At 43.2% G+C, this 14,803-nt stretch overlaps 1 protein-coding gene across 4 annotated transcripts in view; it reads left to right on the forward strand.

Annotated features, from left to right (window-relative positions):
• LOC116277339 (trafficking protein particle complex subunit 9-like) overlaps positions 1-14,803 on the forward strand; it is a 29,600-nt gene that overhangs the window by 10,936 nt on the left and 3,861 nt on the right. The window contains exon 2 of one of the 4 annotated variants that reach the window (XR_012070230.1): positions 8,256-8,292. The exons of 1 other annotated variant lie outside the window; for it this stretch is intronic. The gene's annotated coding sequence lies outside the window, so the exon portion shown is untranslated. Of the gene's footprint in view, positions 1-8,255; positions 8,293-14,094; positions 14,299-14,803 lie in introns of those variants that run through there. 2 more of the 4 variants (XR_012070229.1, XR_012070228.1) reach the window with 2 other exon arrangements.

The raw sequence follows: 14,803 nt of genomic DNA on the forward strand, positions 1-14,803 counted from the left end.
TGTGTATTGGACCAGTGGAATTCATAAGCAAGTGGTCAGGTGGATGGGATAGAGATGGAGCCAAGGCCTGGGCCCAGATTCCGGTTTAAATCGCCATTTTTTCACCATAGGGCCTTGGACTAGAATGTAAACTCTCTTAACCTGTTGGAGAATCTGTGAAATGGGCATGATAATATTCGTTTCTTCCTGGGATTGTTGTAAGTTTTAAAGAGTATTATAGCACACATGAAGCACTTAAAACACTGGCACGTAGCAGTGTTCACTGTGTGGCGCCGCCCCGCTAAGCGTGTGTCAGAGCCGTAAAGGCAGCATTTGTCTGTTGAGGATGCACTGGTAGCCCCTTGGCTAGGTTGTAAACTTGGTGATTTCCTTTAATCCTTGTAACTCTGTGTGCCATAGGCAGTTATTTTCATGGACAGATGAGGAATCTCATGATAAAGAAGACTGTGTAATTTGCCCAAAGTCAGACCATGATTTTGGGTGCAGGGGCCTTGGTTCAGCATGGGCCCCTAGGCCTTCTGCTCTCTCCGTTCAGCACCAGAGCCAGATATGGAGTTGGCTGTTTCCCAGCCCAGAATACCCGGCAGGCCGCAAGACACACCTGGCCCTGCGCTGCTTGATCAAAAACTCCGAAGGAGAGGCAGTTACAAAAGGGATAAACATAAAAACAGAAGACAGCAAATTGTGATCAGCTCTGAGAAGGAAAGGAACACGTCTCGCCGTGCAGAGCTCGAAGCTTTCCCATCGGGGCTGCTCTGGGGGCTTTCATCTCAGCTAAAGAAACTCTGCTGCTGCACCAAGGCAGGAAGGCAGGTCGCGTGTGGCCAGGTAGACAGGGCCTCATTGATCGTCCTCATTCCCCATTAAGCAGCAGCTGTCACGGGCACTTACCTAGCAAAAAGGTGTCAGCCATAATCATCACGCACTTTACTTGGTAGTATTATTTGCCCCAGTTTTGAGATGAGGTCATTGAAGCTGGGGAGTTTGCTGCATGCCCTTGATTACCTTGGAAATACCCTCACTGGTCTTTCAACCTAGACTGGTGTGTCTGTCATGCCCCAGCCCTGTGAATGGCATCGTGTTGCTTCTCCCAAGTGGCCCAAATGACTGACAATGATATTCTTAATTCGTAGGAAATGGTATGTGACAATAAGAGAAAAAGGTAGTAAGAAATTGCTTGGAAAACTAGAAAAAAACCTGTTCTTCCCCAGCTGGTGGAGTGTACCCAAAATCACTCACCCCATTCACTGCCTGTCACCTCCTCCCTGCAGACTCCGTGTTCAGAAGCCACTCTGAGCCTTTGAGGAACATTTTGCCTCATGACACTTGACTAGGACCTGCGACTTCTCTGTCCCTGTTTAACTCTCTCTTCAAAGCCATTTAATTTTTTGCAGGCTCCTCCGCTCAGATGTATGAATAGCCTCTTTAAACTTCTTGATGCAGCTCCTTAATGAAGATCTTGCGTAGGAAACCTAGTCAAAACCTGGGAGGTGTGCACATAGTGAGTGCAACCTCAGCATTTTGTGAAGTTCAGAATCAGAGGGGTGGGTGACTCAGGAAAGGCTTTTGTAAGGTAACAAGGGGAAAGTGATAGGACGCAGGCTGTGTGAGAAAGAAACATCTTGGTCACAGCCAGCAAGGCACCTGGGTTCAGGATGGAGTTTGGCGAGTGCAGAGTTCTCACAAAGAAAGAAGTGGTGTGATGGGAGGCAGGACAGTTGTGTCCTTTATTGGGGAGGAAAAAAGTGGGCTGAACACTTCCTGGTTAAACAAGAGGATTGTGAAATGATGTGCTTGTATTTTGGAGAGAAGGGTTTTGTGGGGACAGGCCTAGGATTACGCTGTCTGGCTGGGGAGTCAGCACAACAGAGAAACACGGAGAACCGGGCAGACGCCAAGGCCCATGCTGGGGGAGAGGCTGCCCGCCAATTGGAGCCCTGGATGCTGCTTCTGTCCCTTAGCTGGGGACTCAGACCTCCCTTCACAGCCCAGTCCTGTTGATACAAGAATAAAAATGCTGGGCATGAGAAGGGCTGTGTCCCAGGCTTTGGTTGAGCCCTTGGGATGTGCCACACCAGATTTTGTTCCTTGGCTTCATGCAGTAAAGTATTCAAGAGCAAGCCAGTGTTGAGTAAAAGTAGATTTATTCAGAGAGATACATTGAAATGCAAGAGAAACTTCACGAGGTTTGGGGGTTTGATGCTCAGTTTAAAAGTAGGTACACATTCCACAGACAGAGTGGGGGTCTTCTCCGAAGAGGGTGAGAGAGTGGTGACCGAGAGGTGGCGCTGTGTTGCTTGTTTTCTTGGGCTTGGTGGTTTCATATGCTAATAAGTAGAAGGACCAGCCTTAGGGCAAGGGGCTGGGTTTCCCAGGAAGTTGGCCATTTCCCACCCTGACATTTGGTGGCTAGCTTTTGGACTGCCATGGTGACTGTGGCACGTTATTCACCATGTTACTATTACAATGGGTGTTTACTGAAGCTTAAGATCTGCTAGAAGTTAAATCTCTTCATCCTGAGCCTCAAGGCCTATTGGGTGTTGAATCCTTCACCCTTTTTCTGTTAATTGCTGTGGCCTTACTTGAATGGCTGTGCTCTGCCCCCTTCCATCCTATCTCACTGTGATGACACAGAGACACCAAAGGCCAGGGCCTGCCTGTGCTCCTGCATTTAATGGCGGGAGGGGTGGGGTGGGCTTATGATGACTCTGAGTGGTGAGAAGGATGTTTCAGATTTTCCCACGTGAGACATGGGGACCTGACAGCAGTCACCGCAGATTTATTTCACGGGCATTAACGCTTGTGTTGTTACAGAAACAACAGGCCAGCCAAGAAACAAGAATCACTCAGAGGGTGTGAGTACTGAGATTTATTACACTGGCGGGCTCAGAGGGGCTTCTGTTCCGAAGCTCTGAGCACCTCCAAGACGTGCACATGAGGTTTTATAGGCTATTATACAAGTATGGGGCTATTAGCCAATAAGGCTCAAACAGCAAAAAGCAAGGAATCAGTGCACTGAAGCTTATCAATTTGGAGAAGATCACGTTATTGACAATTGTTGACCTTGGATTTACGATTTAGCTTATTAACCCTGTAAACTGACACTAAACTTCAGGTTTACCAGGTAGCCCAGCAAAACTTAGATCAGTAAACCGACACTTATCACACTTTGATTTGTGACTTAGCTTGTTAGCCCAGCTGGGCTTTTCCTTCACAGTGTCACTTATCTTTTCTATTTTTCTTTTTTTCTTTTTTTATGTATTTAATCCAAATTTAATATCAGGGTTTTTTGGGAAAGAAATTTCTCTTTTTCTTTTCTTTGGAGCTCTTTTGGTGGGTGAGGTAATTAGATGTATTTATCTGTTAGTGGAGGCCCTGATGCTTAAATTCAGGACCCCGTGCACGCTAAGCACACGCTCTACCACCCGCACCATCATCTTTTTCTTTTTGCTTTAGCTGCCAGGAATCTTACAGCTGAATTCCTAGTCGGCTTTTAACACTTGCCCTGACTTCATGGAATCCATTTTTATGAGTTTATCTCCCCCTTGTTTCATTTAAGTATTTAATCTCCATTTTCTCTTCACTCTCAGTTTTGCCTTTTTTTTATTATGATAGTTAAGCTGTGTTTAAAAAAATTGTTTAAATTCTCTTTAAGCATGAGTCTGAATGTAAATAAATATGTAAACAAACAGCACAATTAAATGCTTTTATATATTCTAAGCTGTTTAGTAGTTACTTAAAAACCGAATTGAATATTAAAGTGATAACATTTTAAAATTATTTTTTAATTTTTTATAAAGATATAGCTGAGTTAAAATATGATATTAGTTTCAGGTGTACAATAGATGCTCCATTTATATTTACTGTAAAACTTTGTCTCTATTCCCGGTGTTGTAAGATACATCCCTCTAGCGTGTTTACATTTCATGTTGCAGTTTGTATAAGAAATTTGGGTAACGCAGAGTCTGGGAAGTGGATGTGTCTGACCCAGGTTCACGCTCACCCTACCAGTCAGAGCTCAGGCCCTCACTACTGTCTGCAGGGGAGCGAGTGGAGGCAGCTCTCATCAGCGCTGGCACCACCCTCTGAGTGGCAGTGACAGCAGTGAGTGTATGTGGACGTGCAAAGTGTCGTTCGAAGAGTTTTACATGCGTTTCTGCATTTAATAATTAAAGCCCTCCTGTGAGGAAGCGTTTTAAGTTTTTAATGTATAATACATTTTATTTTGATATTGATAGATTTCAAACCTCCAGAAAATTTACAGGAATAGTACAAAAGACGCTTAGATACAGTTCACCTTTAAGGTCATTATTTGGCTTTTTGTGTCTGGCATATTATAGCATAAAGTTTCAAGGTTTTTCCATATTGTAGCCTGAATCAATACTTTAATCTTTTTGTTTGATAGTATCCTTTTTCTTTGTTTTCGTTTTTGGTCTATTTAAATATATTTTCATTGAATTCTAGTCAGTTTATAATGTTGTGTCAGTTTCTTGTGTACAGCACAACACTTCAGTTAAATAGGAACATACCTGTATTCATTTTCATACTCTTTTTAAACATAAGTTACTATAAGATATTAAATATATTCTCCTGTGCTATACAGTATAAACTTGCTGTTTATTTGTTACATACTCAGTATCTGCAAATCTTGAACTCCCAATTTATTCCTTCCCACACCCTCTCCCCTCAGGTAACCATAGTTTGGTTCCTGTGTCTCTGTGTCTGTTTCTGTTCTGTAGATAAGTTTATCTTTTTGTTTCTTTTTTTTTTTCTTTTTAGATTCCACATGTGAGCGATCTCATATGGTATTTTCCTTTCTCTTTCTGGCTTACTTCACTTAGAATGACATCCTCCAGGTCCATTGATATTGCTACAAATGGCATTTTTTTATTATTATTTTATGTCTGAATAGTAGTCTATTGGACAAATATGCTACAACCTCTTTATCCAGTCATCTGTCAGTGGACATTTATTTTGTTTCCATGTCTTGCTATTGTAAATAGTGCTGCTGTGAATATTGGGGTGTAGGTGTCTTTTTGAATTAGGGTTCCTTCTAGATATATGCCCACGAGTGGGATTGCTGGTTCATATGGGAGGTCATTTTTTTTTCTTTAGAGGAACATCTATGCAGTTTTCCACAATGGCTCCACCAAACTGCATTCCCACCACAGTGTAGGTGTGTTCCCAATTCTCCGCAGCCTCTCCAGTATTTATTGTCTGTGAACTTCTGAATGATGGCTATTCTGACTGGTTAGAGGTGATACTTGATTGCAGTTTTGATTTGCATTTCTCTGAGAATGATAGTGAAGATTTTTTCATGTGTCTACTGGACATTTGTACGTCTTCATTGGAGAAATGTTTCTTTAGGACTTCTGCCCATTTTTGAATTGAGTTGTTTGTTGTTCTTTCTTATTAAGTGTAAAAGCTGTTTAAATATTCTGGGAATTAAGCCCCTATCAGTTTCATTTATTGCAAATATTTTCTCCCATTCCATAGGTAGGTTGTCTTTTTGTTTTGCTTATTGTTTCCTTAGCTGTGTAAAAGTTTGTATGTTTAATTAGATCCCTCTTGTATATTTTTGGTTGTATTTCTATTGCTTTAGTAGACTGCTCTAGGAAAACATTGCTGAGATGTATGTCAGATGTTTTGCCTATGGTTGCTTCTAAGAGGTTTATACTGTCTTGTCTACATGTTTAAGTCTTTAACACATTTTGAATTCATTTTTGTGTATGGTGTGAGGGAGTAGTCTAACTTCAATGATTTACATGCAGCTGTTCAGTTTTCACTACACCATTTGCTGAAGAGGCTGTCTTTACTCCATTGTATGTTCTCACCTCCTTTGTCAAAGATTAAGTGACCAAAAGTTTGTGGGCCTATTCTTGGTAATTTTGTTTATCATTTCATTGATGGATGGATATTGTTAGTAACTTTTGGCTGCTCTGAATGATACTGCTATTAATATTGACGTGAAAGTTTTTATGAGAATATGTTTTCATTCTGCTGGCTGTACATTTGGCCCGCCATATCTGTAGTTTCCACTACATGGATCCAGATGGCTGATTGTAAAGGGACTCGAACATCCTTGGATTATGGTATCCAGGGTGTGGGGTTCCTGAAACCAACCCCCCGAGGATACTGAGGGATGACTCTATATGTAGGTGTGGAATTGCTGAGCCATATAACTCTAAGCTTTTGAGGAAATACCACACTTCTCCAAAGAAGCTGCACCATTGTGCCTTTCCACTGGCTGCATATGAGGTTTCTCTGCCCCCTGAATGACATTTGTTATTGTCCATGTTTTGGTTATAACCATCCTAGTGGGTGTAAAATGAGATCTCATTTTGATTTTGATTTGACTAGTGATGCTGAGCATCATTTCATATGCTTATTGGCCATTTGTATATCTATTTAAATTTGTGGTAAATTTAAAATTTGGGTCTATTTTCTTGTATTGTTTAGTTGTAAGCATTTGTTATATATCCTGGATGCTACTCTCTTATTAGATACATGTTTTGCAAAATTTTTCTTTGACTCTGCACATTGTCCTTTCACTATATTTTGTTAAACATTAAAACAATTTCTTTACAGGGGAGGTAATTTGATGTATTGATTTATTTTATTTTTCTTGCTAAGCACACACTCTATCACTTGAGATACCCATTTCCACTGTCATTTCACTTTCTTGATTGTGTCCTTTGTAAGAAAAAGGTTTTAATTTTGATGAAGTCCAGTTTATCTGCTTTTTTCTTCTATCACTTGTGCTCTTGGTATTGTATCTAGGAAACCAAAGCCTATCCTAGGACCACAAAGATTTATACTGTGTCTTCTTTTAGAAAGTTTATAGGTTTAATTTTTACATTTCTGTCTGTGATCTATTTTGAATTAATTTTTATTTGTTATATAAAATATGAGTATTCAGATTCCAGATTGATTTTTTGCCTGAAGAAACCCAGCTGTCCCTGTACCATTTGTTGAATAGACTATTCTTTCAATGGAGTGTTGTTGGCCCCCTTGTGGAAAATTGTCTGTAAATGTAAGTTTTTTCCCCCTGGGTTTTTATTGTGTCTCATAGATTTATTTACCCAACCTTATGTCAGTACCATACTGACTTAGTACTATAGCATTTTAGTACAATTTAAAGTGAGTCCTACAACTTTACTCTTCTTTTTCAAGGTTGTTTTGACTGTCCTGGGCCCCTTGCACGTCCATATGAATTTTGGGATCAGTTTTTCAATTTTGGAAAGAAGTCAGCTGGGATTTTGATAGGGATTCCACTGAATATGTAGATCACTTTGAGGAGTCTTAACATTTTTAAGAATATTGTCTATCATTCCATGAAAATGGGATATCTTCCATATATGTAGATCTTTTAAAATTTATTTTAGTGATACTTCAAATAGTTCAATGTACAAATCTTGTAAATTTTGGTTAAATGTATCTCTCATTTTATTTTTAATGCTGTTGTAAATGGAAAGGCTGAGTTTCTTATGGGTGGGAATATATATCAATCTCCTTATTTCTAGAATTCCTTCACAGCAAATACCCTAGGTTTATATTTGCTACATAAATCTATCCACAACTATTCCCCGCCCCGTGTTATAAGAAACCAAGACCCAAGTTAAGCTGCCTGAAAACACCTATGTGGAAGTGAGAAATGAGACCATTGGGTGGGGTTTTGTGGAGATGATACTTAGAGCTTATTCAGGATGGCTTCTTCATAATTTCTTTTAAGCAACCCTTTCAGTGTATTTAGTCAGATACATTAAGAACATGCCCTTTTGATGTGCAGAATAGCTAAGACTATAATTTTCAAATAATTTCTAGTGAGAGTTTTGTACTTGAAACCTAATTTGCATCAATCTTTGAAGATTTATATTTGAGGAACTTTGACTAAAGAACACCTGTCTTATTATTCAATAACGACAACTAAATGCTCAAGCAACATGTAAGAGTTTGAGCAAACTGCCCCCGCCCCGTTGTGCTGGGTGGCTGCAGCTGTAAATTGAGTCTACGCTTGCCTCTCCCAGTACGCCTGTGCTGATCTGTTCAAAGGGGTTCGTCCAACTGTTTGTCAGTAGTCTGTTGGACAAAGTCATAAAACATTGATTGAAAGTTGCTGGAATGCAATATATTCTTATTAATATTAATTAAGCACATATTGAGTGCTTACTGTATGATGGAATTGTCCCTCAGCCTCACATGAATATTATTTCTCTTAAAACCTCACATATTTCCTTGTTATTCTCACTTTACAGATAAGGAGACTGAGAATTATTTCTTCTGTCTTTTGTGGGGAGCTCATTATCAATGATGGGAAGTTGTAAGGAAAAAGATATCGATTCATCCTAAGAAAACATTTTTCTAAGAGTCAGCAATGAAGAAGTTGAACACTGAAGAAGGTGATGATTGTTCGAGTGAGACAAGCCCCGAGTTGTACGGAGTCAGCATCCCTGTCCTGGACACGGCACGTGTAGAGCTGCGTGGTGGGTGAGGTGGCGCGGCCGCGCAGGGAACGCGGATGCCGGGCCATTGGGCTGTGCTCAGGCCCGGTGGGGCTTTCTCCAAAGGGCAGTGGACCGTCATTGACAGATTTTAAGTAGGGGGGTGGGGTGCTCTCGTAGATCACTTCTGTCTTGCAGAATGCTTGGAAACATTTAGAAGGCTCGGCAGGAGGTGATGTGATGAGTCAGAGTAGGATGGCTGCGAGGTGTAGCAGTGTTCAATTTTCAAGTGGTTTTCAGTCCCAGGCTTGTGGCTCAGTAGCCGTGTCACTTTGGATCACGCACTCAAGGAAGTGGAACAATTTATCTAATCAATTGAAGCAGTGATGTACCGACTTCCCAGGACTGCTGTGGAGATCCAGTGAGATAACGTGTGCACAGTGTGCAGCGTGGTCTCCAGCACAGAGTCAGTGCTGAGTGAGTGCCAGTGAGTACCTGGTAGGTCAGGTGAGGGTGGTGGGACTCGGTGACTGAGGATATCTCGGCCCTGAAGGAGGGGTCCATTCACATCTGTGAGTGATGGGCCTGAGCTGGGAGACGCAGGGAGACCTTATCCCTGCGCAGGTGCCCTGGGCAGGACGACTATGGGAGGAGCACCGTGAAGTCAGCTCTTTGCAGGTGGAGTTGGAGGTGCCTTTGAGAAATCTAAGTGCAGTGTCACGAGCTCATAGTGGAGGTCTGGGCCCGGGCTGTGCATTTTCCTATAATCTCAATCCCTGAGGACGCCAAAATATTGATCACTGAACGTGAAGTCATACTTTACAGGATAAATGAATAGTAGTATCATGTCTGGTATCAAAGCTCACGTCTCTTTATTCATCACTCACTTTGCTAATTGGGTGCTTACAGAGCTCACTTCACTGTCCTCCCGTGGGCTCAGGCTCCACAGAAAAGAGCTGGTGAGTCTCCCTCTTTTCCAGAAGCAGACACATTTAGCTGGTAGCCTTCTGTACCTCGTCAGACTTAGGATATTAGTTTGTTGTTTTAATTCTATTTTCTTTTGGCCATCTCCTGATAGGAGAGACGTTTTACCTCATGGTCATGTTTCAATTAGCTGTTACTGAGAATTGCTGATCTGATACATAGTGCATGTAGTATATTAGCTTTGTTGGGTAGTTATCAGTTTTCTGTCTTTGCCCTTTAATGTTGTTTGCCCCTTCAATGTTCTATCTTATTTGGGGCCTTATATTTTTAATTAAAAATATCTTTTAACAGTTAAGAAAAGCAAAGAAAAAATGAACATGAGTGCTAAATTTTGAAAACGTATAGTGTGTTTTCTGTCTCGGCAATGGAGGGTTCTAGAAACTCATGAAATCCTTCATTACACAAGTTCCTTAAAATGCTGATTAAGAAATAAAACCTTCCTTCCTCATCTTTCAAACTACACAACTAATTGTCAAGAAAGAGAGGGGAAATCCTCAGAAGCCAGGACAAACGAGAAAGCAGGGATTCTGGGAGATACGGGAGCCTTAGAAGCCCTGGGATGCCGGGTGGCTCCTGAACTGATTTTGAGTTGCCTTGACAGGAGTGCAGGAGGTGAGCCCCAGGCCTCTCACACTAGGAGTTGGATGGCTGATCATATTATCGGCCAAGCCCTTCCCTAGAATCTTGGTTTACTAAAGGTTGAAATAGGAAAGAAATTCCTCAAGGCAAGAAAGTAAGGAAAGTCAATTTTGTTGGAAGAGGGGAAAAATAACAAATCCAAACTAAGGATATAGTTTAAAGCTGTTCTGGCATGAGAGTGACCACAAACTCCTGGCAGAAAAGCACCGCTACTCCTTGATTGAGATGATGTGTTTTGAATGAATCAGTGAACATCCATTCAGATAAAGGCCTCCAGATTCTTGTGGATCAAGATACTGGACCACAAATACCTCTCTTCCAAGGTCTCATTCAAATAACCAGAAAGGTTTTAAAGGAAAGTAGCAATAATCATAGTTCTATTTATTGACATTACTATATGCTAGGAATTCAGAGGTGACTATGCAGTTGTCTCCTCTTTTATGGACCTTACTTTCTCTTTGGGGAGACAAAATGACATAGTTGGGTAGCTTGGTGGAGGAAGGTGTTCGTCTGTTGCAATTAGCCAGGAGAAGAGATTAAGAAAGCAGTGAAGGGTGGGTGAACTTTTTAGCTGAGGACGGTCTTGTTCTGCTGGCTTTTAATTGCAGGCTCAATGAGCTGTCACTGGAGGGAATATATCTTACGGAGGATGGACTTAGCTCAGGCCCCTTTAGAATGGACAAGTGAACCTGGAGAAAGACAGTCAAATCTGTGCAGACACTAAAGTTCACTTCAACGTGCTCCATTCCTGAGCCAAAGATAGGACAAATATGCAGCATTTCTTGAGGAGAGAGGAGTGGTTTTTAAGGTTCTCCAAGAATAAATCCCAGGGAACCGGTGTGGCCAGTTGTCAAACTGTGACTTTGCTCTTTGGACGGTATACCCACCAAGGGTATTGGCCTTTTATAGGTTTTCATTTCTCTTTATTACATGTCAGGTGATGGGGACGTGGACACAGGTGTTTGACACCTTGTTGAGTCGACTTTGAGTACCTGCCTAGAAGCACGGTCACAGTTGCGGCTGCGTCATACATCTTGCAGCCCATCCCGTTCCCCGGCTCCGTGATCACGGCAGAGTGGTTCCTTGTTGACCTGTCCGTCTCCTCTGTGACATCATAACCCATGAAAAGACCGGAACGTATTAACTTGGCTTTGTTAAAGTCAAAGGAACAGATCAAATATGTAGTCAGATTTGTTCTTTCCTATTTCAGTAGTGCCATGGAGTAGGCAGTTTGGGCAGCTTTTTGTAGGATCCTGGTGGCTTTCCCTCTCAGCCTCTGGGCGCCTCTATTGAAAACCCTTCATATCTGTCTGGCCTGCTGGAAAAACACTCTGCCTATTATGCCCTGAATATGTTTTCAATTTATAACTCAATTCTACTCCTTGGAAAACAACTCAAAAATACTCAGTTGGTTTTCCACCAGCCATGGGCAGGGGTGAGGGGTACCTTCTTATTATTTCATAAAATAATAATAATAATAAATAGCAGTAGTAGTAGTAGTAGTAGTAGTAGTAGTAGTAATAATAATAATAATAATAATAATAATAATAATAATAATAATAATAATAAAAGAAGGCTTAAAACAGCACTGGGCACATTGGAGAGAGTCAATCAATGCTTCCTGGCTTAAATCAAAAGTGATGACTCAGTGATTCCATGGCTGTTGTATTTGCTGAGCTAGTTATTCCTTTGCTCCATTACACATATTTTTTTAACTGAAAAAGAAATACAAGCAAATGGTTCAAAAAATTCAAACAGAGCACAAATATACACAAGTGAAAGAAGTTTTCCCTCATTCTCTTTTCTGTCTGCCCTCCCTGGTAATGCCACTGTTTACTATCCTTTGGGTGATTTTCCATATATGCTATGCACATTCCCAACTATGTATGTAAATTCCTTTAAGGTTTTAGTTATTTTTAACTTAAAGGGATTTAAATCCTCAAGTGGCTTCTACCCGGGTAATAGAACAGAACAAGTCTGACTCCATATTAGATCTGTTCCTTTGACTTTAACCCTGTGCTCTGTCTCCTAGGCTTCATCTTGCTTGTAAAACAATGTTGCTTAGAGCCTGAAATATACAGGAGAGCCTATTCTACAGGCTCTGACCTTTAAGGATATTTAACAATTTTCATTCATAAAAAGATAACAAATTGTAGAATAGAAAATAACGTTTGTTTTGTTGGTGGTTTACAAAGATTTGACCCAGGCAGATAGCTGCATGAACAAAGGATTCTAACAAGAAGAAATTCCTACACCAAGAAGATTGCAACAACCAAGCACGTAGGAAAGGAGCCTGAATTGTGACTTGGGGAGATGGTTTTTCAAGACATTATTTTGCCATTTAGGTCTACAGAAACTTGCTATTCCATGACCGAACAGCTGGTCTCCCAACTTATTGGCCTGTCCTGCACTGAGGAGAATGAATGTGGACTCGGTAACACTCCTATCTACCTAGCAAGCTGAGCACTGGAACTGAGAGTTACGGAAATAACAGGCCAGCCAAGAAACAAGCACCACTCGGAGTGTTGGAGTACTCAGATTTATTATGCCTGCGGGCTTAAAGGTGCTTCTGCTCCGAAGTTCTGAGCAGTTCCAAGACGTGCACATGAGGTTTTAAAGGTTTAATTACAAATAAGGGGGTATTAGCCAATAAGGCTCAAACAACAAAAAGCAAGGAATCAGTACACTGGAGCTTATCAACTTGTAATAGATAACGTTACTAACACATGTTGAGCTTGGATTTACGGGTTAGCTTGTTAGCCCAGTAAACTGACACTAAACTTCAGATTTACGAGTTAGCCCGGCAAAACTTAGAGCAGTAAACCGACACTTATCACACTTAGATTTGTGACTTACCTTGTTAGCCTAGCTGGGCTTTTCCTTCACATGAGGACACCTCTCCCACACCCAGAGACCTACTGTTAGCACTAGATGGTTCTACAAGTGTGTGGTGTGGTTTACCCAGGAGGGGTGGGGACTATGCACCAACACTCAGGCAGTCTGCTCTGTCTGGGGCGCTGATCTTGTACCACCCCGCTCCCCGCCAGCCCGACAGCTGGGACAGTGGAACTAAGGCAGAGATCCTGCCCGCTTGTTTCCCAGCGTGTAAAAGGGGAATATGTACTCTTCCCAAGGTAGTTCTGAGCGACAACACCTGCGGGTGCTTGGTTCCCTGAGCAACAGAAAACCCAGCTCCGCGTGGGGGCATCGGGTGGAGGGCTGGACCAGCGAGGTAAAATTTCAGCTGCGGGTCTTGAAGGGTTACAGAAGGGTACAGAGGCAGTACTGCTGCCTCCTTTGGGGTGCCCCCAGATGTAAAGCTTTTTCTCTTCGCTAAGACCCTCACCTATCCAGATTCCTCTCTTCTCTCCGTTCTTCCTGTCCATCTGTCTCGCTCCACTTTTCCCCTCCTCTCCTCCCCCTCCCTTCGTCTTCCTTCCTCGCTGACCCACCATCTCTCGCAGAACCCAGAGAGGATCGCTAGCCTTCCTGCGCATGCGCAGTGGGTGCCAGCTGGACCGCGGTTTGGAAGCTCCAGCTCCAAGCCAGGGATCGGCCGAAAGGCTTCTCAGCTCTGTAGCCCGGTAAGCCTTTGGCTCCTGCATGGGGCCGGGGCCTCTGGCTGTGGAAGTGCAAGGTGGGGAGCCCCCGGGAAAGTGGTCAGGCGGCTGCAGGAGGGCGGTCCGCGTGTCACAGCCCTCAGGGAGCCAGTCAGCCTGTGTCCAGCTGAATAGCTCGGGCCAGACCCCTCTGCCCACGCCACCTGCCCCGGCGCCCCAGGCACACCTGTCCAGGGCGAGGTGTGCACCTGCCGCCTCTCACCCAGCCGGGCTCCCCTCAGTCCGCGGCTGGCGTCCCCTCCCCCTCTCCCTCCCGCGAGTCCTCTCCTCCCGGGCTTCCTCTCCTCGGCCGCCGGCCCGTCCCCGCCCCTGGGCCGGCTTTGTCCCGGGCGGGCAGGGTCTGCGGACATGGACGGGGCAGCTGGGGCTGGGGCTGGCCTCCTAGCGGGGCTGCAGCCCGCGTTTCCAACACGTCCCGCTTTCCCTGCCCCGCGACCCCCGGGCTGCCTTCCTCTCCCTTTCCCGCTTCCTGAGGACCAGCTCAGTGGCGTGGGCGCTGCTCCCTGGGCTGAGAGTCACCGGCTGTAAAGCCCAGCTTCTCCTGGTGGAGTCGGGAAAAGGGAGCTTAAGTGCTGAGCGAGCTTCTGTCTCCTCCCTCAGTGTTTCTGCCCCAGGTAAGTACCTTGAACACTTTCAGGTGTTATCATGGCTGTGCTTGTTGATGTCACGTGTTTTTATAGTGAGCGGGATTACAGTGGTGAAAGCAGGGCTTGGTTCTTTTAAAAATGAGCTGAAGGCATAAGGCTGTGACATCCTCCTTCCTTCCCTCTCCCAGGGTGAAACGTGTGACCATCGATCCTAAAAAGATAGTTACAGTCCCTAACTAGCCCAGCCCAGCTAGTGTGTGTTAACAGGAACAGCACCACCAGAGGCCTTGGAGACCCAGGGACATTGCAGTCCTAAAAAGCTCCTGGCACAGTTTGGCTTGTTTTGGTTTTTTGTTTTTCTTAAATTGTGTGGCACACTAGTAGTATAGAGGGGAAAATAATTGTCAAGAAATATTTTTTCATATACCAGCTTTATTGTGATATTTTTCACACACCATGAAGTCCATTCATTTAAATGGTACAGTTCAGCAGCTTTTAGCATATTCACATTTGTGCAACCATTATTATTCCA

Source organism: Vicugna pacos, unplaced genomic scaffold (assembly GCF_048564905.1).
Source record: "Vicugna pacos unplaced genomic scaffold, VicPac4 scaffold_77, whole genome shotgun sequence".
Lineage (NCBI taxonomy): Eukaryota > Metazoa > Chordata > Mammalia > Artiodactyla > Camelidae > Vicugna > Vicugna pacos.